The 25,274-nt window shown below is 36.5% G+C and overlaps 1 pseudogene; it reads left to right on the top strand.

Moving 5' to 3' along the window:
* The first annotated feature begins 2,276 nt into the window (after positions 1 to 2,276).
* LOC149238057 (F-box protein SKIP2 pseudogene) lies at positions 2,277 to 19,949 on the top strand (annotated as a pseudogene).
* Positions 19,950 to 25,274: the final 5,325 nt, after the last annotated feature.

The raw sequence follows: 25,274 nt of genomic DNA, 5'->3' as shown, positions 1-25,274 counted from the left end.
CAACCTATCTGTTAGCTTGAGGATAGTAGGGACTGGAACTTTCATGGGAAAGTCCTACCTTAACAGTTAGTTCGGTCATCATATGATTCTAGAAATGTTTTCCATGATTCATATTTATTGCTTGTCGAACACCAAACTGTGTGATGATGTGGTTGAAAAAGAAGTATACAATCATTTCGTTGGTGTTGTTAAATATGGGCATCACCTCGACCCACTTAGTAAAGTATTTAATAGTGACAATAATATAACCATGGCCCCCAGCCAAGTGAGGGTTACATGTCATGAAGTCGATACCCCATTTCAAAAAGGGACCAACAACGATAAAGATATGAAACAGAGCGGGAGGAGCATGGGTATTACGATCATATATTTGGCACGCACGACACTTCTGAACAACGAGGATGCAATCTCAAAAGATGATATGACAGAAGTGACTAGCACGTAAAATTATCTGGGTAATAGAATAACTAGATAAATGTTTGCCACATGCCCTTGAGTGGCATTCATTTAAGCCTTTCTCACCCTCCTCAAGTGTGAGGCACCTTTGTAAGATCGTATAAATACCACAACAGTAAAGGGTTTCACCGATAATAACATAATTTTGGGCTTGGTAATGAATACGTTGTTGCTCCAAGTGAGAGATATTAGACAGGAAGCTCTAGGTCTAGAGATAAATCAAGAAATCTCCATACCACAGGTCAAATTATGAGATCAGAAACAATGACTCTTTGGGAATATAATCTTCAGATGTAGATTCCGAATCATGGGAAGGGAGATCGCACATTAGTTCCGTGAAAACTACAGATTTCTTCGACTTGGATTTTATGAACTCCGGGTCAAATTCTTGTAAGATGACAATCCATTTTGAGTAATTTCCCCCCAGAAATTGACGTGACAAAATTTATATCATAGGGTTGCAATTCGAAATGACCATATCTTTTTAAAGCAAGATGTAACAGCGAAATCTTTGGACAACATAAACAACTGCCAAAGCCAACTTTTTTATATGGGAATATTGTATCTTAGTACCATTAAGATTTTGACTTAGATAGTAAATGGGACGTTCAATCCCTAAATCATCTTCTTAGGCAATTACCATTGCTATAGTAGAAATTTCAGCAGAAAGATACAAGAAGTACTTGTGCTAATAGTCAGGGGGTATAAAAGAGATGCCCAAACTAGTACATCCTTTAGGGCATCAAACACTTTTTGAGATGCATCATCCCAATGGAAGGGAACCCTTTTTTTTGGTAAGCTAGTGAATCCTTTGGTCAATTTAGCATAGTTAGGGATGAATCTTTGTTGGAATGTAGCTTCCCCTTGAAGTCGTTGAAGCTGAACTAATGAAGAAGGCGCAGGAAAATCAACAATTTCCTGTAATTTCGATGGATCTATATGAATTCCTTGTTTCGAAATAATGAAACCTAAGAGTCGACTAGAACTAACACAAAACACACATTTGTTTGGGTTAATACAGATATTATAATCCTTGTTTTGGTTTCGTTTGGTAGAATCCATGGATCGACAAGGATAGTAAAAGACGATATCATGTTGATATAGGTTACTGAAGATGATTTATTGGGAAGGAGAGGAGGAGGGAGTGAAAAGGTCCTCATAAGTGAAGGATCCTTCAACAATGAGGGACACTTCCAATAACATGCAAACTAGACGTGAAAAAGGTGAGTTGGTTTATGGCTACAATCCCACATTTATGAGGAAAGACAATCATATGAAAGTAAGTTGAAATGAAAATAGCCATGGCATAAACCCATGTACATCCTATTTAAATATTATAATCAAGAGGTCCATTAATAACTTTGACTTCTATGGACACAATTTTGTCGCCTAATTCAACTTGTAGGGAGTTCAAAATCCCACAAGGTTTATATGTTCTCTCATCAAAAGCCTTCAATGTAGTAGGTGATTGACTCAGTTGAGGAGAACTAATCAGCTTCCAACAAGACATGAACATAATGCAAGTCTCGGCTCCCTTATCCACAATAGAACAATGAATATTCTTACCATGGATGACGACTTTAATTATAAAATCTAATAGAGTTAGAAGCCGAGGGGTATAGTTTTTATGAGAGAAAACAACAAGGTTAGAATATGATAGATCCACACATCCTATACCTAAAAGTAAAGCCCTCTTTTGGGTGGTGCAGTTCTGCAACACCTCAGGAGTTGACATAGATGATGGAGACTAAGCCAAGTCTTCAACTACATTATAATTTTGAGCAGATATTGCACGAGGGTTGAAAGTTGACTTATGAATAATGCCCTTTGGAGGTTTAATAGTCAATTCAGTGGGAATCGACAGCGGAGTGGGATCTAACAAGGATGGTGCTAAACTGGAAGGTTGATCAGTAGCCTGACCATTCGGTAGATTCACATTCCCATAATCCTTGTTCCGAGTAGCTACCAAAACATGAGATCTCAACTTTGAAGATGAAAGAAACAAGAACGTTTTAGAGGAAGATGGTTCCCGAGCAATGATATGAGTCTCTTGATTAGGAAACAGGTCAGTTGACACTACAAGAGAAGTGGAGGAATTTATAAATTTATTCACTTCAGTGTGGTGAGGACTTTTGAGAAATAGAGAGAAGAAATTATAGCTTAATTTGTCCTTGAAATAAATTGTGAATTAAAATCGAATTCTATTATCATAGAAACTTGTAAATAGTTAATTAATTTTAATTAACTTAATTAGCTTAGGAATTTGAGTTGGAAGTCTTTCTGTAGTCATGTATATGTTCTCCCTATATTTTAGGGGTCCAAGATGAGTTTAAATTGAGTTGTAATTAGATAACTCGATTTACTGAGTTATGGTCAGTTAAATTAGTTCTAATTGTATGTGGAACTAATAAGGACTAGCAGTCAGTTGGTGCACTGGTGCATCCAAAAGTGTTACTCTAGTTAACTAAATATTCCCTCATGAGAAACTCATGCATGTCAGTATAGAGAAAGACCCAATTGAGACTAGAGTGTAGAGAAAATGTACTATCAGTTGTATGATTTACTGAGTTGTAAATATCATGCATGTAATCAAAAAAGGAACTATGTGTGGAATGCATAGTTTTGGAAACATGAATTCCATTTAAATACAAGATATTAATCCTAGGAATTGTGCAAGAAAATATGGGCTTAGTAGGTAGTGGAAATTGGCTAAGTGTTGGCTAATAACAGACTTGTGACGTAGAGAGTTGAGCATACCTGTGCGGAATTGCTCTTGTGAGAACAAGCTTTATATCTTCACTCATATTTCTAATTTAATGCAATACATATAGGTGGGGTTTTGAGTTGTGGCTTTCCCTAGGAAAACTTATTGTGTTATGTGCAATTGATTTTTCTTCTTCTTTTCCATATTGTTTTCATCGATCTATTAGCTTTTGTTGGTTGAAAGTAGAAGTATATTCTTGTCTTGTACTTTTCTAAATCGCATGAGCTTGTGAATCTACAACAAAATTCTACATGTTATCGGAGCTGAATTCAATATACTAAAGGAGATTTTGAAGTTTTGAGTTTTGGGTTACAGGTGAAATTTGAATTTGAAATACATACTTCAAGATCCGCAGATGGCATTCTATGGTTTTTGGCTCGAGTATACCTTGGAAGGAAGCTCGAACTATATATCTTGGAGGGATAGAATGGAGGTTGTGCTGGAGGATAATGGCTTCAAGAAATTCATTGATCAAGGCATTCGTAAGCCACCAGCATTAGATGCACATAATTTGGTCCAATGGAAGAAGTGTGTGGCAAAGGTGTGGTGGATAATCCTTAAGGGAGTTTGAGACCACATTATCTTGAGTCTCCATGGCAAGGAAACTCCATATGCTATGTGGAAAGCATTGACAAACTTATATCATAATAATAGTGACCAAAGGAAATTGGCACTGAAGGAAAAACTTTGAAAAATCAAAATGGAGAAAGGCGAGATTGTTCTAAAATACTTTACCAAGTTCACTCAATGGGGTGATGAACTTGGAAGTGTTGGAATCACAGTTTCTGATGATGATATGGTCTGTATTTGTCTTATGGGACTTCCAAAGAGTTGAAATTGTTATCATAACTATGTCAATGGTTTGGAGAAGCTTTCATATTAGGAACGACTATGGTTGGATTTGATGTAGGAGGAGATCAAGAGGAACACCAGGGATGGCTCTTCATCAAATACTGATGATGAAGAGAACTGTGCCTTAATGCCTAAGGTGAAGAAGGGGAAGGGAAAGATTCCAATTCCAAATCAAATTCTTGACATGGAGGTAAGAAGAAAGACATGATGAAAGTTAAGTGCTTTCATTGTCACAAGCTAGGCCATTTTTCAACAAATTCTCCACTCAAGAAGTCTAAGAAGAAGTCCTGAAGAGGAGTGGTGGGTGAGGCTTCAGCCTCCCAATTCGAATTGCGCTTTTCCATCATTGCATGCAAGGTGTCATCAATGATGGGAAGTGTATGGTACTTAGATAGTCGATCTTCATTCCAAATGACTGGCAACCAGGAGTTATTCAGTGACCTGGAGGATAAATATCTCCAGATGCATATTGAGATGGGTGACGATGGGAGGTATAGTGCTACTAGATTGGGCACAGTTACTTTTCAGATGGAGAATGGGGCTCCACTCACCCTGAAGAATGTTATGTATGTGCCTAGGCTGAAGAAGAACTTGGTATCTGTTTCCATACATGAGGATAGAGGCTATGATGTGATCTTCTCAAAAGGAAAGGCATTCCCTCAACACATAGCAACGAGTCAAGTAAAGAAAATAGGGACTTGAGTGAAGAATTTATATAACCTAGAGGCAGAGGATTATGTTGATTTGAGCACAAAAGTAGAGATGGTGTAGAGCCAAGACATTGGCAAGTTTTTGCATAGGCGATTGGGCCACTTGCATAATGGGGCTTTGATGATCATGCAATAGATCTTTGCTAGTTTGCAAAAACATAAGCTAGAGCAAGTTGATACATGCAAGGGTTGTACTTTGGGAAAATACACCAAGGCTTCCTTTCACATTAGAGACATTCAAGAAAAGGCTATTCTAGATCAAGTCCATTCAGATGTGTGTGGACCATTCTTAACAACATCCATGGGGGCACACACAGGTATTATCTTATATTTGTTGATGAATTTTCTCGAAAATGCTAGATATATTTCATCAAGGAAAAAGGATCAAACCTTCATAATTTTTTGCGAGTTTAAGACATTGGTGGAGAAAGAGTCAAGAAAGAATGTTGAATCTATATGGAGTGATAATGGTGGTTAGTATGTCTCAAATGAGTTTAACAACTCCTATGTTGGGGAAGCAATTAAATGGGAGTTGACGGTACCCCATAATCCTTAGCAAAATGGGGTGGACGAGAGGAAGAATGGAAGCATATTACAAGCAATAAGGGTGATGTTTCATGACCATTGTCTTACACTACACTTGTGCATTGAGGCATGTAACATTGTGACCTATGTTCAGAACTGTTGCCTGCATCTGATATTTTGGATGAAGACACCAGAGGAGGCTTATTCTGATAAGAGGCTAGATGTTGGTCACTTCAGGATTTTTGGGTCATCGGTATATTTCCATGTGACAAAATATGCTCAGAATAAGCCTGAGATGATAGCAAAGTTGGGGATATTTGCGGGGTACACTGATACACCTCACAACTATCAGGTGTACTTTCTGACCAACACGATGAGAGTGGTTCTAGGGATGTCAGATTCGATGAGGATAAGGCCATGCTAGTTTCCCTTCAGAGGGAGCTTCAACTACATGAGATTGAGGAGATTTTAAATCCTAAGGTTGAGGAGCCTCAGATTGATGTGGAGTGGCTACATGTAGATATTCTGGGAGTGGAGACATCCACTCAAGTAGAGTCTTCTAGAGATGGGAGAAACCGCATCAGAGAGGCAGATAGATTTTTTTGGATGCTAGAGAGAATGTGGGAGCACCCATGTCAAAATGCAGATATAGGAGATCACCTCATAGGTACACCTGAGACATGGATCTTATGAGCAGATGTGTTGTGACAAAGCCATCTTCCTTTGAGGATGCAGTGAAACAGCTAATTTGGATAGATGCCATGGTGGAGGAATATGACTCCATAGTTTTGTAAAGATGTTTGGGATGTGGTCTTGAGACTAGAGGATAAGTTTATGGTGAGATCTCATTGGCTTTACAACGTAAATCAAGCTACAGATGGTAATTTGGAGAAGCACAAGTCTATATTTTTGGCTTGTGGCTTTTCATGGGTAGAGGGGATTGACTATGATGAGACCTTTGCTCCTATTCCAAAGTACTCGTCAATCAGAGATATATATATATATATATATATATATATATATATATATATATATATATATATATATATATATATATATATATATTGGTACTATTAACATAGATGAGGTGGAAGATACATTAGATGGAAGTGAAGACAACCTTCCTTAATGGCATGATTGAGGAAGAGGTGTACATAGAGCAGCCTGAAGGTTTTGAAACCTTTGATCTTGAGTTGCATGTGTTACAGATCAAGAGAGTGTTGTATGGGTTGAAGCAAGAACCTCGTGATTGGTACACTAGGATATATAGGTACTTCATCGAGTTGGGCTTCATGAAGAGTGAATAGGATGTGAACTTGTGCCACATAATGGTGGAAGTTAAATTATTGATCACTTTACTTTATGTTGATGATCTCATACTAATAGGTGATGATTAGTTGATAAAATATTACAGGGAGGACCTTGCAAGAGAGTTTGAGATGAAGGAATTTTGGCTCATGCATTACTTTATGGGCATGGAATTATGACACGGTGATGGGGAGTTGTTTGTGTCTCAAGGCAAGTATGCAAACGAGATAATTAGGAGGTTCCACATGGAGAGTTGCAAGCCTATGGAGACTCCTCTAGTTGGTAACTAGAGGAAGGAGGATGTTACTTCGGGATAGGTAGTGGAAGCTACTATTTACAGGAAGCTTGTGGGTTCACTCATGTACTTGGTGAACACATCACTATATTTCTGCTATGTAGTTAACTAGATTAGTCAAGCGATGGTTAGGCCTACCAAGCTATATTGGAAGGCGACAAAACATGTATTGAGATACCTCATGGGAACTACTCAGTACAGATTATGGTACAGATGGATAGAGGGAGTGAAGCTTCAAGGCTTCATGGATGCAGATTGGGTGGGGAGTCCATCCAATCGAAAAAGAACATCAGGATGGATTTTCAGTATTGGGTCAGTGATAGTTTATTGGTACAGCAGGAAGCAGAGATTCGTTGCACTCAGTTCGGAAGAGGCAGAGTACATGTATGCAAGTCAAGCAACATGTGAGGCTATCTAGATGAGGAAGACCTTGGTTAGTCTATTTGGTTAGTAGATGGATCCGACAATGATTTATTGCGATAATCAGAGTTGTATCAAACTCTCTGAAAATCCTGGTTTTCATGATAGGTCCAAGCATATTAATATATGATATCATCATCTTAGAGATTATGTATTGAGGCAAATCATGTTGTTAGAGTACATTCCCATAGAGGAGCAAGATGTTGAAATTTTGACAAAGTCATTGTCAAGATGTAAATTCAATTTTCATAGAGACAGGATCGGGGTAGTGGATAATCCCTTTCCTTTTTAGAGGGAGTGTTGATAAATGGCAACAAGAAATTCCAGCTTAATTTGTCCTTGAATTAAACTGTGAATAAAAATCAAATTCTATTCTCATAGCAACTTGCAAATAGTTAATTAAGTTTAATTAACTTAATTATCTGAGGAATTTCTTGTTGGAAGTATTTATGTAGTCATGTCTATGTTCTTCCTCAATTTTAGGGGTCCAGGATGAGTTTAAATTGAGTTGTAATTAGATAACTTAGTTTACTGAGTTATGGTCAGTTAAATTAGTTCTAACTATTTGTGGAACTAATAAAGGACTAATAGTCAGTTGGTGCACTGGTGCATCCACAAGTGTTACTCTAGTTAACTAAATATTCCCTCATGAGAAACTCATGCATGTTAGTTCAAATAAAGACCCGGTTGAGACTAGAGTGCGGGGACAATGTACTATTAGTTGTATGATTTATTGAGTTGTAAATATCACACATGCAATCAAAGAAGGACCTATGTTTGTATTGTGCAATTTTGGAAGAATGAATTCCATTTAAATATGGGCTATTAATCCTAGGAATTGCAAAAGGAAATAGGGGCTTGGAAGGAAGTGGAAATTGGCTAAGTGTTGGCCAATACTGGGCTTGTGAGGTAGAGAGTTGACAATACTTGTGCGGAATTGTCCTTGTGAGATCAAGATTTGTATCTTCACTCATATTTCTAATTTAATTCAATATATATAGGCAAGGTTTTGAGTTGTGGATTTCCCTAGGAAAAATTATTGTGTTATGTGCCATTGATTTGTCTTCTTCTTGTTCATATTGTTTTCATCGATCCATTGGCTTCCATTGGTTGAAAGTAGAAGTAGATTCTTCTCTTGCACTTTCATAAATTGCATGAGCTTGTGAATCTACAGGAAAATTCTACAAGGACAATCACATGTAAAGTGATCCTCATTGAAAATCAAACAATGATATCGAGGCTTCCATTTCTCATCAGAAGACTGGTTCGTTTTTTATCCTGTAGAGAGGGATCTTTCTTTTTCTTACCTTTTCCTTTTGTCTTGCTTCCAGGTGGTTGTTGAGACTTTCCTTTCTCAAATGAAATGACATTTATATTAGAAGAAGAAGGTACAAGAGGGTGGGATTGAGGGTTTTGAGAAGATGAGGGTGGAGCAATACCAGATTGTTTACTTGCCATCTACATGTTGGTAGAACAAATAATTCCATCAGTAACATGAGATTATTTACCAATAATGAGAGGAGGAACATTATTCGAAGGTCTCAGAGTGTTTGGTATATTATCATAGAGCATTCTAAATTGGGTATAGACCAAATTCAAATATTGTGCATGAAAAACCACTTGCTCTTTAGTCACGACTCCACCTTTGGACACATATTCTGTTATAAGTGCAAATAGAGATTTAGTAAACCATTTTGTGAGAAATTGATCTAGAATATAAGTTTTGACCAATCGACAAAGACGCCTCCACTCATGAATGTGATATGAAATGTGAGTGGAATCTAATTGTTTGAGGTTGATTAACAGTTCCGTTCTAGTTTTGTATCTAATGGGAAAATGGAAATGCATGAGGAAGGTTATGGCTAAGGCACTGAAATCATGGAATGAAGCTCTGAGTAATTCAAAATACCATTTAGCAATGATACACATAAGAATTCTTTCGAAAAGACAAAGTCAAATAGAATCATCATTAAGGGAGTTTGATGAACACCACAGATGATACGTCATGACATCCATCAACGAGGCTTCACTTGTATTCCTAATGAATTTACGGATATCAAAAGGAAGTTTAGTAGGAATAATCTACCACCAAGGCGAATGAGCAATGGGGTCATTGGTGAGCCGAGTCAAATTTTGCAACTCGAGAGTGGCCACAAAAGGAAGCTGTCAATTAAATTCCAGAGGAGGATGACCTCGATATGAAGGAATAACCTAGGCATTAGGAACTTGCATTCATAAATAAGGAGGGTTCTGGTAATAAGGAAACTAGTAACCAGAATAACGAGGATCCTGAGAGCTAGAATACAAGTGACCTTATTGACCAACCCCAAGATAACCATGAATTCTCTAGCCTTGAAAAGGCATATGAGGAATACCCTAATAAGGTCTATATTATTTCTCAATGGGGATTTTCATGGTACCATGATAAAGAGGGTTTGATTGATGATGTTCCATACCATACACAGTTCATCCTACTTAGTCAAAATTCTTTCTCTGCTCGAGTAGTATTGGTGCACAAGAAGGATGGATCATGGCACATGTGTCTGGAATATAGGGAGCTCAAGAAGCTCACTATTAAAGATAAATTTCCCATTCCTATCATTGATGAATTATTGGATGAATTGCATGGATAATTTTACTTTACTAAGTTGGATCTTCATTCAGGATATCATCAAATCATAATGAAGACTGAAGACATTTTGAAAACAACATTTAGAACTCATGAGCGTCATTATGAATTTTTGTTCATGCCTTGTGGCCTTACAAATGCACCTTCTACATTTCAAGGTTTGATGAATTCCATTTTCAAACCCTTAGAAAATTTGTGTTAGTACCTTTTGATGATATACTAATCTACAACAATTCTTGGAAGGATCATGTTGAACATGTTGAGAGGGTGCTCAAACAATTGGAGGAGAAACAATTATGTGCAAAAAGCTCCAAATGTTTATTTGGATTACAAGAGGTGGAATATCTGGGTCATATTGTATCTCATGAAGGTGTCAAGGTAGACCCTAGCAAAATTAAAGCCATTAAGGAATGGAAAATCCCCACATCCATAAAGCATCTGCGAGGATTTCTTGGGTTGATAGGGTATTATTGCAAGTTTGCTAAGAATTATGGGAGAATAGGAGCACCTCTAACAACATTATTCAAGAAAGATGCATTTTCATGGACTCCCAAAGCAACAAAGGCCTTCAAACATCTTAAAGAGGCAATGTGCCAAGCACTGGCCTTAGCTACGCCAGACTTCACAAAAACCTCTATTGTGGAATGTGATGCTTCAGGAAATGAAATTGGTGCTATTTTAATGCAAGAGGAAAGACCCATTGCTTTCGAAAGTCATCCAATCAAGGGAAAATAGTTGCTATTTATGAGAAGCAAATTTTGGCAATACTACATGCACTTAAGAAATGGTGACCCTACCTAATGGGAAGACACTTCAAGGTAAAAACAGATCATGATAGTCTTAAATACTTTTTAGAACAAATATTATCCTCTGAAGAACAACAAAAGTGGGTCACAAAGATGTTGGGTTATGAATTTGAAATCATCTACAGAAAAGGGAAGTAAAATGTTGTGGCAGATGCACTCTCAAGAAAGGATGAGGATGTGGAAGCATTGTTGTGCGCCATTTCTATTATCCAACCAGATTGAATAAACAAAGCAAGGGAGGAATGGAAGAATGACAAAGAAGTGTGGGCAATAATTCAAAAGTTACAACAACATCCCAGTACATCTGGTACATTTAGCTAGAAAAATGATTTGTTATGGTACAAATATCACTTATACCTATGTAAGAATTCCCAACTCAAACAAAATATTTTGATGGAATTGCACACTTCTCCCTTAGGAGGGAACTCACAATTTTTAAAAACTTACCATAGCATTAAGAAGGAATTTTTTTGGGATGGCCTTAAATTGGATATTCAAAATTTTGTGGCGGAATGTTTGGTTTGCCAGGAGAATAAAGTTGAAACAATTAAGACCCCAGGTCTATTGCAACGTTTATCAATTCCAAGCCAACATTGCGAGGAGGTTTCAATGGATTTTATCACAGGTTTACCCAAGTCCAAAGGAAAGAGTGTCATCATGGTGATAGTTGACAAACTTACCAACAATGCATGCTTTTGTGCATTATCACATCCATTTAAAGTTAGTACAGTTTCTACTACATTTATGGAAATAATTCAAAAGCTACATGGAAAGCCAAAGATTATTGTAAGCGATAGAGGTCCCATTTTCACTGGAAATTTTTCGACATAATTATTTTCTTGTCTCGGTACTCAGTTAGCTCATACCTCATCCTATCATCCTCAATCTGATGGGAAAAATGAGATAGTAAATAAATGTTTGGAAGGATATATTCATTGCTTTGTATCTGACAAACAGACACAATGGGTCAAATGGTTTCCTCTGGCTAAATGGTGGTATAACACTTCCTTCCATACTGCAGCAAAAATGACCCCATTTATGGCACTTTATGGATATCATCCACCATCCATCACATCATATTTAAGAGAAAATTCTAAGGTTCAAGCAGTGGAACATCACATTGAGCATCAATAACAATTTCTTCAACTCTTAAAGGATAACCTCACGTTTGAGCAGAATAGAATGAAATAATAGGAAGATCAACATCGTAGCGAAAGAAGTTTTGATGTAGGTGACTGGGTATTCCTACGGCTGCAACCATATAAACAAATGTTCCTCAAGCAAGCTAAGAAGGATAATAAATTATCACCAAATTATTATGATCCGTACAAGGTGTTGCAAAAGATTGGTACTATGGCATACAAATTGGAGCTTCATGTAGCTTCCTGAGTGCACCCAGTTTTCCATGTTTCATGTTTAAAGAAGGTTATAGGTGACAAGCTTCCATTTCAAAAAATATTGGCAAAACTTGAAGAGGAAGGAAAAATCATATTGGAACCGGAAGTAGTCACAGAAACAAGAACTCGACAGCTATGAAAGCGATCAATTTTAGAGTATCTCATCAAGTGGAAGAACTTATCCACTAAAGATTCCACATGGGAGGATGAGAATTTTATACAGAAGCATCCATAACTACTCAAGCATTGATGACAACACTTTTCAAAAGGAGAGGGGTATGTTAGGCCCCTATAATACTAGTGATTCCGCCATTACTATTGTCATTGTATCCGTTATTGGTATTATTGTGCCCCTATTATCCCCATATTGTTATTAGTATGCCCTATAGAAACCCACTATTGTTATTTTTGTGCCCTTATGTTATTACTGTTATGTAAGCTTGATTATATTATGACCCTTAGACTCCTATATATAGAAGGGAGGTTTAGTCATTTGTCTCATCCAAGAATTGTTCATTTGTGTAATGTAAAGGAGGCCTCCCCCTCGAAGAGGCTAAATTCTAAGGTGATGATCTATATTTTCTATCTTTTTGTGAGTTGTTTTCCTGACAACCATTTTGAGGTATACCAACAAAAAGTTTCCCCCTTTCCAAAAAAGGAGGAGATGATGGAGGCAACTTCCCTCCATGTGGAGTGGACCCAACATAAGGATAGTTAGGTTGTTGAAGAAGACCTTGCCCACTAACATAGGGGTAAGCATGTTGTTCAACTATCAGTGTAAGAGGAGGAGAAGGAGAAGGCTATGAAACACTCATAAGAGCAGTGCGAGACAGAATTCTTGAAGTGGATGACATGGGAGATGTCCATAAACTATAAGATGCACCAGAGAAGGTACCGGATAAATACTGGCAACCAGGTTGGATGGACGGGACACCATATAGATGTGCCTCTGGTAATGTTAAAAACATAGATATGGAAGGAACATTTGAAGTCTCAACCATAGTGGTAGATGCATGCTAAGAAGCCATATCAGTTCCAGTTATGGTCAATAATCCTAATGTGGATTGTCGTGCGAAATTCATAAGTGAGTCAAAAGAACCAACAAAGGAGTTTGTTCAGGAGGTGGAGGAGGAAGAAGAGGATGGGTTTGATAAAGGAAAAGTCCCTCCTAAAGAGTAGAAGGATGAGGCTCTTCTTGTGGGATCTCCTCAATACTCATAAGTCCAGGTGCAAGCGGTTCACCATCAGGACTAAGATATATAATAGGAGGATCAGCCTGAGACAACAAAAGAGAAGATGGAATACCTGAAGCAATAGGCAATGATGACAGAGGCTCCTCGGGTTCGATGACCTCAGGAAATAAAGTTTCCGACTCAGGAAGGTTAGATTGTATAACCTCAGGAACATCTCAAGTAATTCAATATCAATTGTGTCAGTTTCACCGACGAGAGTAGATGTAATCTCGGGTTTAGTACTCAAGAGGACAAATGATTCTGGTTAATCAGATTTAGGAGGAGGACCAAAAGTAGCTCCCGAGTTTCCCTATTTAGTATTTTATGTTCTTTTATGCTTCTGATGATGACCATGAGTAGCCTCTAGTGGAAGAGGAGGCTTACGTTGCATTTTATGTGAACGACGGAGTAGGGGTCTTGTTTTTCCACATTGGATAGTAAATTGTACTAACACAAAATTAAATAAATCAAAAATAGGGTAATCTAGGCATAAAGGATTACTAAGCAACCATGAACTACAATATACACCTTGGCTAACCATGGACTTAATGTATGGAAGAAAATATCTCGAAATGTTGTTTTCAATGTATCACGGTTTACAAGCCAGTGGACTTGGTTACCTATGGATATTGCAATCTATTGGGGGCTCCCAAAATATACGCGACGATATGTAGGATTATAATCTATAGCAGTGATGTCTAATGCATAACCATTTGATGAGAGTGCCCCATATGCTTTACGTGTGTGGATCACCACCAATATACTGGAATGTATGTGGGGTACGACCCTATACACTCACATACGTGGAACGAGATTTCACCCCCGAGATGCAACATTGGCAAACAATGACAACTTCTACATTTAACGATGCCAAAACACGTCTCTAGCCTAGAACTTTATGTGTTTATATAAATGTTATAACTGCTCCTTAGGTTGATTTAGTAAATTTTAAGTTGATCTTGAATTAAGTTTATGTTTTATGGAATCACCTAAATTCCCTAAAATGCAAATCTAGAATGAGGAAATGGAATCTTTCTCTTCACTAAAAATCTAGATAATGAAGGGAAGAAATAAACAATATGCAACATAGAAAATGCAACAAACAAGATGCTCCATGAAATTACCTTTTCATGCAACTGTTCCTAAATCAATATAGATGAAAAACCCTAAATTCCAATGCAAGATTTTTTTTCTTTTAACCACACTTAATTTTCAAAATGAAGAAAACTAAGATGCAAATTTTGATCACTCTTTCAAATGCACTTTTGAGAATGAGGAGTAGAACAACAATTCATCCAAGTGGTCAATGATAAAATGAAACAAGTTTGCAAGTGACTTAATAATAAGAACAATGAAAAACAAAACCAATTCTTACCAAAGGGAAAAAAATACACATGAAAACCAAATGGAGGCTCCAGAGAGACCACACGACACTCAAAACTTAGAGAAGGTCAGCTAGAAGTAGGTTGATCAAATCAACACTGAGAAAACAAGGAAAATTTTGCAAGAACAGGGGTCAACACAAGTGTAGAAGAGGCATCATTACTCTACAACGCAGGGACAAGGAGGGCCCAGGTGAGGTGCAACATGGGAACAAAGAAGGCCTAGGTGAGGTACAACACTGTTAGCAGACCAGAGGGTGTGTTGGTCCTGTGAAAGAGGATTATGACACAAAATTTACAAACAGGACTCAATAAAATCACTTCCTAGGTCTGTTCTTCGATGATTAAAGAAGAAAATGTCTATGATAGGGGGAAATTTAGTATAATGGAGAAAGAAACAACCATGGGAATACATCGTTCCCTAATGGAGGTTCCATTTTTTTATGCAGGATTTATGCCCACGAACATAAATACCTCCCCTAGGATTGGTGGTTAACCTAGAACGACAAAATGACAAAGGACCCAATGTTTTCCTTAAAGTAAGTAGATGAGGGGAAGAAACCTACTTGGAATTTGTCGTATGTTTCACTCCTTATTTGGCTTGAATGCCCCAATCCTAGCTCCAGCTACCAAAATTATAACCTTCACAACCAGACTACACAAGCCAAGAAACTGTGAGATCTATGTAACATCATCTATCTACTTTATTCAAAAGATCAACATGGTATTGAAATATATGAAATAACGACATCACATATAAGAAAAAAAGAGAACCCTTTGTATTGATATAAATGAAGTGAGTTACAACCGTAAATAGGTTTCAATCTTGTGGAAGAGCTCCTCCAAGTTGTTGACTTGTCCTTTCTTTGTGAAAAAGTGTACCTCCAATCACCCCAAATGTATGACAACCTGACTCACTTCACAACAGCATAAGGTTAGAATCACTCTCCAAAATCCAACCTATTTCATATGGAATATTGTAAATAGATAGAGGAGTGGGGTAAGTTGGGAGTTCTTATCCTTTTACCAATCTTGGGATTGAGATCCACTCTTGATGAGAGGATGAGATATACGGATAAGGTATGGAAACTCCAAGGTAGGATAGGATATTATTTGAGATATTAATATGAGGTAAATGGTTACAATATATCCTGGAAGCTTCTCGAAATGGAGGTTTTGGGATTCTCTCTCTTTTTCTTGAATTCCTAGAACCAACGTAGGTGCAAGGAAGGCAACCTGTAGGTGATCAATGCAAACCACGGTGGAGAGACCTGTAGGTGAATGTTGTCCAGCAAGAGGCCAGGGTGCATTAGTCCTAAAATAGACTCAGATGATGCAGTTCAAGGAAACATTTGTGGGGAATGAGAGAGTCATGCATAGGGCTTTGTGCAATGATGATGTAAAGGGGGAATAGGATGTTGATTGATCCCATTAGGAGGATGATTGATAGTATGAGACAAAATATCCTATAATTTCAACATTCCAAGTTATGGATATAATTGAGCTAATATTGAACATTTCCGTGGTCCTTGAGAAGAAGAAATTAATATGGGATCTTCACTTGAAAATTCATGAAGTGAAAAATTACATTGATAGTCCGAGAGATTAATTTGGCTAGATTCCTCATTTACAATTTCCTTGGATAATATCAAAGGGAACTTTGTTACATTAAGAAAATGTATACAAGAACACCTTAATATCTTGCAAGAATGATATAGGTTTTTTCAAAGAAGGAAATTATATAGGTTTTTTCAAAGAAGGAAATAAGTTAATTTCTGGAGCTATTATTATTAGTTCATTAGAAAGTGATTTCTCTATTCTATTTCTCTTACAAAATTAATTGATGATCAACCTCCCATGCCTTTCCATTTCCATACTGAAATTAACGTGTTGTATAGGAAAATGTGAAGGTAAACTATCATGACATGAAAGGAATAGAAGGAAGTTCAATGATATAAATGAATGAATTAATCGCTACAATGATTACCACGAGGAGAAACCATATATTGTAGGAGAAAAAACAATCAAAGAAAATAATGAAAGTGTTAAAAGGCATCAAGAGGCCCCACCAATAACAAAAGGTGTCATCATAAAGGAGCCTGAATAAGGCATGAGTTCAGGAACCAAAATGTCTATGCCTAACCCAAAGAAAATGAAAAAATACAAATGAGATGAAGGCTATGGATATAATGTACATAGACTCTTTTTCAATGTGAAAAGCTAGTTGTAAAATGTTTAGCATAAACAGTATGAAAGAGTGTATTATTATGATAAAGGGGTTGGCATTTTGTATAAAGAAAATCACACATTGTTTTATTTTTGGGAATAAACTCTGCTTCACTAGGATGTTATTATTTTGAAGAATATTGATACATCACGACATTTTAAAGACTTTATAACAGATTTAAAATTGGTAAATATTTTTTTGTTAGGGTAAATTTTATTTTATTTTATTTTTTAATTATTGTTCGTTGTTTTGTTATATGAATCATATATTGTGGTTATTGTAAAATAGATATAAACATTAATAGTTATGGTTAGTGTCAATTCTAGTTCTAAAATGTTTTTTTTTATATGAATAATATGCTATGATTAATATAAAATAGATATAGACTTTAGTAGTTATTGCTTGACTCATGAATTGGTTATTGGATAAATCAAATATAAATTGTATAAAATTTATTCATATTGTCTTTTTTCATTTTTTTTAATAAACTTGTGAAATTACTTGTATCTTAAGAAAAATATTTTTTAAAAGTTTACATAATTTAGTTTAAACTTTAAATCAACCTAGATCCATCTTAATTTCAGATTTATCAAATGCCTATAGAAATCAAATCTCTCAAAGCAAACCTCTTTTTTGTGTGTAAAACTTGAGGAAAGGTTTGCACCTAGAGAGATTTGATCCCTCTCAAACTTTGATACTTCAAGAGTTAAGATGGATCTTGCTTGGTTTACTTTTTAATAATTTTTAATGATTAATAATTATAATTATAATAATAGTTATTAATTTTTTAAATTTAATTTTAATTTTTATGTAATTTGGCAGAGTCAAAATATTTACATAACATAATATAGCGTAACATAACCTTACAACATATCTTCCATAGAGGGTTAGAGAGCACCAAGATAACCAAATATGTATATTCATTTTTGTTTTTATTATTCATAGAATATTTTACTTTTAGTTTAAAAAAATACATGTTAACTCAAGGCTAAACATGAAAAGAATTACACATCTCCTTCATACTAAATTATAAAATCTCAAATATATATGTATATATGTATATATAAAGTACATCAATTATAATATAATATAATATATAATGTAAATTATTTATCTTTAATATACAATTTATATACTGAAATAAAAATAAAATTAATAATATATTTTTACACCGATAGGCGTTCCTTTGCGGGTTTGGGCTTAGAAGATCCAACCAATTAGAGACACTTATTTTCATCCTCCTCACTTCAATAATAATTTGACATGTAGATGCTAGCCCATCAGCATGATGACCAAATAATTCATACGTTTTTTATTCTTATGCTTCAATGTGAGATACCTCGAATGAATGTCTTGCATGCATCTTCTACAGCCTGAGCTCTGACGACTAACAACGATGCTCTTTGGTGGGCGAGATATGGTTTTTTTTCAATGGATGGAGTCACTAACGACTATCCTTGGATGCCTAATTAGATATCTCAGGAACACTCCCAGGCCTCTTCAGCAAGTTCGATCATGTGACCAAGCTTGCTCTCAGGTGCGATTGCAGAATGGTAAGTATAAAAGATGAGGGCTTGATTAAAATTGGGATTCATTGTAAGAGCCTTAAAAAGTTGAAATTGAAGGCCTATAGGGAGTTATCTGATGTTAGTATTGAGGATTTTTCTAAGTTGTGTACTAGTTTGAAAAAATTGTCATGTGGGTCTTATACTTTTGGGGCAAAGGGGATGAATGCTATTCTCAAGTATTGTGTAGAATTATAGGAGTTGTTTGTTAAGATGTTGAGGGGTTTAGCTAAGGGGAGTGTCGAGGTTATCAACTCGGGGTGTGCAAAGATCAAGAGTATTTTCCAGAATGAAATTTTCGACAGGAAATATTTGGGCCCTTGATTGCTGGATTGAATAATTTTTGTACCCTCAAGTTGTTTCGATGTTCAGAGGATTGAGATAAACTCCATGAGGTGATCACTGCTCATGTGAGTGGATTGGTTGAGGTGCATCTGGAGAGGGGATGAATGCTATTCTCAAGTATTGTGTAGGGTTAGAGAAGTTATATGTTAAGCGGTTGAAGGGTTTAGCTAAGGGGAGTGTCAAGGTTATTAGCCTAGGGTGTGCAAAGTTGAATAGTATTTCCCTAATAGAAATTTTCAACAGGAAATATTTTGGAGCCCTAAATGTTGGATTCAAGAATCTACTTACCCTCAAGATGTTTCAATGTTCAGGGGATTGCAATAAAATCCTTGAGGTGATCCCTAATCATTTGAGTGGATTAGTTTAGGCGCATCTAGAGAGGTTGTAAGTAAGCAATCAGGGCCTGATGGTTGTTTCAAGGCGCGCAAGATTGGATGTCTTTCATATGGTGAAGACTTTGGAGTGCATGAATGCCAACAACTACAAAAATATGAGGAAGTTGCACATAAATGGTTGGAAAATGAATCAAATAGGTGATGAGGGGCTTATTTCCATGGGGAAAAAGTGTCAAAATTTGTAGGAGTTGGTGTTGATTGGCTTGAATCTGACTGCAACAAGCTTGAGTCCTCTGGCTTCCATTTTCTAGGTCTTGGAGAGGTTGGCTCTCTGTGGCAGTGAGACAATAGGGAATATAAATATCTCTTGCATCACTACCAAATGTCTTTGTTTGAAGAAGCTATGCATGAAGGGTTTTCTAGTTTTAGATGATGGGATCAAGTCCTTGTTCATTGGGTGTCCTAGATTGGTGAAGGTGAAGGTGAAGAAATGGATAGGGATTACTTGGGAGGGCATAAATCAATTGGGGCCCAATAGAGGATCTTTGGCTATTAACTTGGATACTATGTTGTTGCTGAATCGAGTTGTCATTCCACCTTTAGGTGCTGGTGTTGTTATATCTAGTGCCCCTTTGACCAAAAAATCATCTATAACCAAGGAAACGTTTTCTCCCTTTGGTGGAAGAAACCTTGTGGCCTGAAATTGCTTTACTGCTCATGGATCTTTTGGCATAGTGTTTCCTGATGCACAATGTATCTATATCAATTGGCTTTTAGATAAGATAATACTAATTATGGAGTCGGGAAACAATATTTTAAATGGGTTATTTTCCTTGAGGTTTTCTTGTGTGCTAAGAAGTTAGTCAATCTGGCTATAAACATGTTTTTCCAAATTACATAAACCACTTGTGTGTGATGGACATCCAATTTTTGGATTTCTCTTCTTGGATGCATCATGGAGCTAGTTCCTTTGTATATTGAACAATATCTTAAGGACTGATTTGACTTGTTTGCAATGGAAATGTGCATAACAAGGATTTCATATGAAAGCTCTATCAGCTTTACAGGTAGGTGGTTTCTTGAAAAAGTAGATCTCTAGGTTGTTAGCTTGAGATTCTATCAAATACTTCATTAAGTCATGTGTTGTAATTTCAATGCAATGCAACAAAATTTGTGAAAGGATGGAATTAATTTGTTCAATGTTGGAAAAATAATCAATATGCATTTTTCATACATAATATCTAAAAAAGATCTCATTTTTGATAGAAACAATATATTTGCAATGGGTATGTGAGTAGTGGCTAGCCACACTTTTACATGAATATTTATTGGTTACATCAGTAAACAGGTATTAAGTCTAGTAAGAAAGGACATCTCCAGATTTTTCCAAATGTATAATTAAGTTGTTTAATGTAATCTCTTCAATAGATCCAATATAATATGCACAAGGTTGGAATTTCTCTCTACATTATTAGCAGAATGGTTAATGTTCTTTTGTCATGCAAGATGTTTTAAAAAAATCTCCCTTTTAGTTGAATGTCACCAATAAATGATGTCAAACAACACTCATTACAGACTAACTGAATTATAGTTCAAATGCATTTAAAGTCTTTATTTAGAAATAGAAAAAACTACTTTATTTCTGTTATTGTAGTTAATCATGTTGACTTATCATTGTTTTCTGTTACGTTTTAGAATAACGAAATTGAATGCCGATTATTTCTTAAAGACCAAACAAACTTTTCTTATATATTAATTGAGGCCCTCAGAGAGAGAACTCCCACTAATGTTCATGTATACAGATCTTGACATATATATGTTGGATATTTAAAACATAAAAGATTCAAAATAGACCATTGATGTCCCTTTATATAGTATGTACCTATCTTTACATAGAAATAACTTAAAAGGAATTATACAAAATTCAGAACAGAGCACATGCAGTACTAACAAACAACACATTCTAGACATTTGGACAATTTGAGCCATCGAGTTGATTGTACTGGGATGTTGGTCATTGACAGCTATGGCTAGAGTTCGGAAGTTCTTTTCCTTTGTATTGGACTTTCGATAATAGATTTATTTTATCTCAATGGATTTTTGTAACTAATTTCAAGATCATTCTCAATATTTTTCATGACATTTTTCTACTTAAAAATTAATACCATTGTATGGTGTTTAACTTGATTTCCATGTTGTTTAAAGATAAAATACTTATTTTTACCATTGAAGAGGTTCATTTATAGATTTTAATGGTCACTGAACTGAGCTAAAGAGATTCATTTCTAGATTTTAATGGTCACTGCATTGTGTTATTGCGTATAAATGTCTAAGAGAATGGGTGTATTGTTGTTTCTTAGCCACAAATTCATCTCACACAAAATAAACCCACCTCTAAAACCTGAACAAAGTATAGGGAATGCCTGATTTTAATAGATTGAGTTTTGAAATCGCTGGGTCCCTAAGTGAAAATAGGAGAAGCTTGTAGACACTTTTTGATTCTATGTACCAGATTTTTAATGACATCATGTCTCTAAGTCTTGTTTGAATCAGTTATGGGAAAAATAATTCCACCACCAAATTCTGAACATGCTAATCTAGAACTATGTAAACTCTTAAGTAGTCGCAAAATCTACCAACAAATTCCTCTCTACGACTTTTAGAATCTATTTGAGAAGAGAAACCTTGCTTCCCAAAACATCAAATATGTTTCCCTTTTAACTCAGGAATCCTCATTTAAAATTTATGCATGGAAGATATGTGAAATGGAAGTACTCAAGAAAAATCATGAAAGATATTGCATTATTCTAATATTTTGTATATCTCTATATTAGGCTAAGATGATTCTTCAGAAGCACAAACATACAATTGAAGACAAAAAATAACATACCATTGAAACAACAGTCAATACAATTTAAGAGATTTTCTCATACCTCAGTCAAATTTGGGCATAAAATGCTTCCACTTTAGTATTTCTTAAGTACTCTGAACTATTTTGATCTGAAATGTGATCTTAAATAGAAACTAAGTTATTACAGACTTATGTGCAGGAGATGCCTATATTACTTAGTGCAATGGATCGATAAGATTGCGAATAATATAGATAATCAATAGTTAAAAGACATAAATAAACACATATCAGTACAACCAAATGATAAACGAGTTCACCAGACTTCCTGGCTACGTCTCTTGGTCCAAGCCTGCAATGTTGACCTTTGTATTATGTCTGCAATTATGGGAATATTACAGTTTGTGAGCTCAATTACTGAGTCTCAACACAACAAAGAAATTTATCACAGAGCTTGCTCGAAACTCTCAAGTCAAGCAGAATAATGCCTTCAGATCCCCTAAATGATCCCAAAGTTCTCTTTGGTGTTGCGCTGTTCTATCTTCTCTACCTTTCTACCTCTGTACTATCCCACTGGTTCTCTGGATGTCTCTATCTCTGTGTTTTTCAATCCTCTAACTCCTGTTCATGGCCCTACTTACATCGTGTTTTTATAACACGTTTTTGTTACATGACCCCGCTTATAGCATGAGAAAATGCTTGAAATAGAAACAATTTACATGAAAGGATTACTGGGTGCGAACAGTCTCGGCTGTCTGCCCTTTCTACGGAGCCAAGATCCCAAAACAGAGCAATTTAACCATATACATCAATACATAGTGAATACATGGGACTACATCGAAAAACAAATTAATCTGGATCTCAAAGTTCATCAACCCACATCTATAATATCATCGGGTCCACTCATCCATGGCAAGTCGCTTGGAAATGCTCCCTTTTGCTTTGTATCCCTTGATCTCCGATCATTGATCACTCTGATTGGTCTCATCGGCGATTGGTGTATCACTGTTTCGCGTCTCCTGTCCTCAACCTTCCCCAAAAGCGATCACTGATTCAATCTCAATCGTTGATCCTTGATGTCGATCTGACGACTAGAAATACAAGCGCTCATAGTCTTAAGGCTATGGGTCCTCCCCCTTTGGTTCTGTGCGATGCGATAAGTCACAAATCGCATATTGCATGGTCTTCAGGCCTGCGACTTAAGTCCTCCCTTTTTATTACTTTGCGATGCGATATTTATAATTGATCTCCACTGTTGATCTACATGCCGATCGAATGGCCCATGTTAAATTGCGCTGATCACAATCACAATTCTCTTATGGCCAAGGTATTTAACACTTCGCTTGCTTTTCTCTGATGTGACAGTGAAGACTGCTCCATTGTTACATTTTTTCTCCCATCCATTGATCTGTTGGATCCAACGACCCCTAAGCATTATTGTTGCATTTCCCTAAGGTCTTATGTTGGGTTGTGTTATATTCTTTCCATGACTAGCCCACGTAGTTAATCGGGGGGTTAGAGGGGGGGTCACAGGGGGTTTGAGGCATACCCATAACCCCACTTTATGGGATCCAGGGCAGCACCCCAAAAAGTTTTGGTTTTGGACCCTATGTTAGGTTGGGTGGACCCACCTACGGTTGTGTACATGATTTTCGCACATGTTTTTTGGATGCGATGGTTTTCGGTCCATGGTATTGGATGCTTCGGCATGTATAAATATGTATTGTAAAATTGAAAGGAAAATAATGAAAAATCAAGCTGGTAGTCTCGATTTTGGGATCCAGGGGAAAATCTTTGTGTATATGTGTTTTATGTGTTATTCTCTTGCATTGTTTATTTTATGTGTTTTAGAATTCGTATGTGGGTAATTTTTGTACGAGGTTAAAACCTACATTTGGTATCAGAGTTGTTTTGGCTTCAAGGGGACGCCTTTGTTGTTGAGGGGTTTTGCTCGGGTCTGTGGTAGACCCTGTTCAGTGGGAGATCTGCGAGATCGATTCTAGTGGTGAAAGAAGATGGCGAGCAGTGGAAAGATAGAGATCGAGAAATTTAATGGTTAGAGTTTTGAGTTATGGAAACTCAAGATGGAGGATCTGTTGGTGGATAAATATCAGTGGATCGTGGTAGATCTGGGTACTAAACCAACAAGAGTGTCTGATGAAGAATGGAAGAAGTTGGATCGGAAGGCAAAGAGCACAATATGATTATGTGTCTCAGATTCAGTATTGTTGAATGTATCATTGGAAGCTACAACGAAGGCTTTATGGGAGAAGTTAGGGACTTTGTACTAATCTAAGTCTCTATTGAATAAATTGTTCCTGCGAAAGAGCTTGTATAACCTAAGGATAAAAGATGGAGACTCGGTGACAAAGCATCTGAATGCATTTAATACTGTGGTAAGTCAGTTAGAATCTGTTGATATTAAAATTTCAGATGAAGATAAGTGCATCAGTTTGTTGTGTTCTCTACCAGATTCGTGGGATAGTCTGGTTATTGTAATAGGTAGCAATGCAACTGCCTTGAAGTTTGATGAAATAGTCTCAGCCTTGTTGATGGAGGAGATGAGACGGAAAAATATGGAGAGCCAGAATGGTGATGCATTTTCTGTACAAGGACGGTCCCAGAATAGAAACAAAAATAAGTCATCGAGTGGGAGATCTAAATCTCCAGGAAAACCTGTAAAGGTGGTGTGCTGGAAATGGGGAAAGGAAGGGCACTACAAAAGGGACTGTAAATCTAAAGCTCCTGATAAAAGAAAGGGATCTAATGATGCTCCTTCTGTAGAGGTGAAAACCACCTCAGATGAAGGTGGGGATGTGTACTTGGCTTCTTCAAGTACACATGTAGATCATGAAGCATGGTTGATTGACTCAGGTCCATCGTTTCACTTCACTCCCTATAGAGAGTGGTTCTGTGAGTATGAGAAATACGATGGTGGTGATGTCTTCTTAGGGGATGATAGGAAGCCTAGAATCATTGGTTGCGGAAAAGTAAAGTTGAAGTTGCAAGGTGGAAGGGTTAGAACACTTCCTGGTGTTCTGTATATTCCTACATTGGCTAGAAATCTGATTTCTGTAAGCAAGCTGGATGATGTAGGTGTCAAAATAGTGCTCAGGAAGGATGCCTACAAAATGGTTCAGGGAGCACTGGTATTGATGCAGGGAGTTCAGATTGGAAC

The sequence above is a fragment of the Pinus tabuliformis genome, chromosome 8 (genome assembly GCF_031772625.1).
Source record: "Pinus tabuliformis cultivar Carrire ecotype Pingquan chromosome 8, CPIR1, whole genome shotgun sequence".
Taxonomy (NCBI): domain Eukaryota; kingdom Viridiplantae; phylum Streptophyta; class Pinopsida; order Pinales; family Pinaceae; genus Pinus; species Pinus tabuliformis.
Note: the sequence above shows the minus strand (reverse complement) of the source record. Positions and strands in the feature narration are given on the sequence as shown.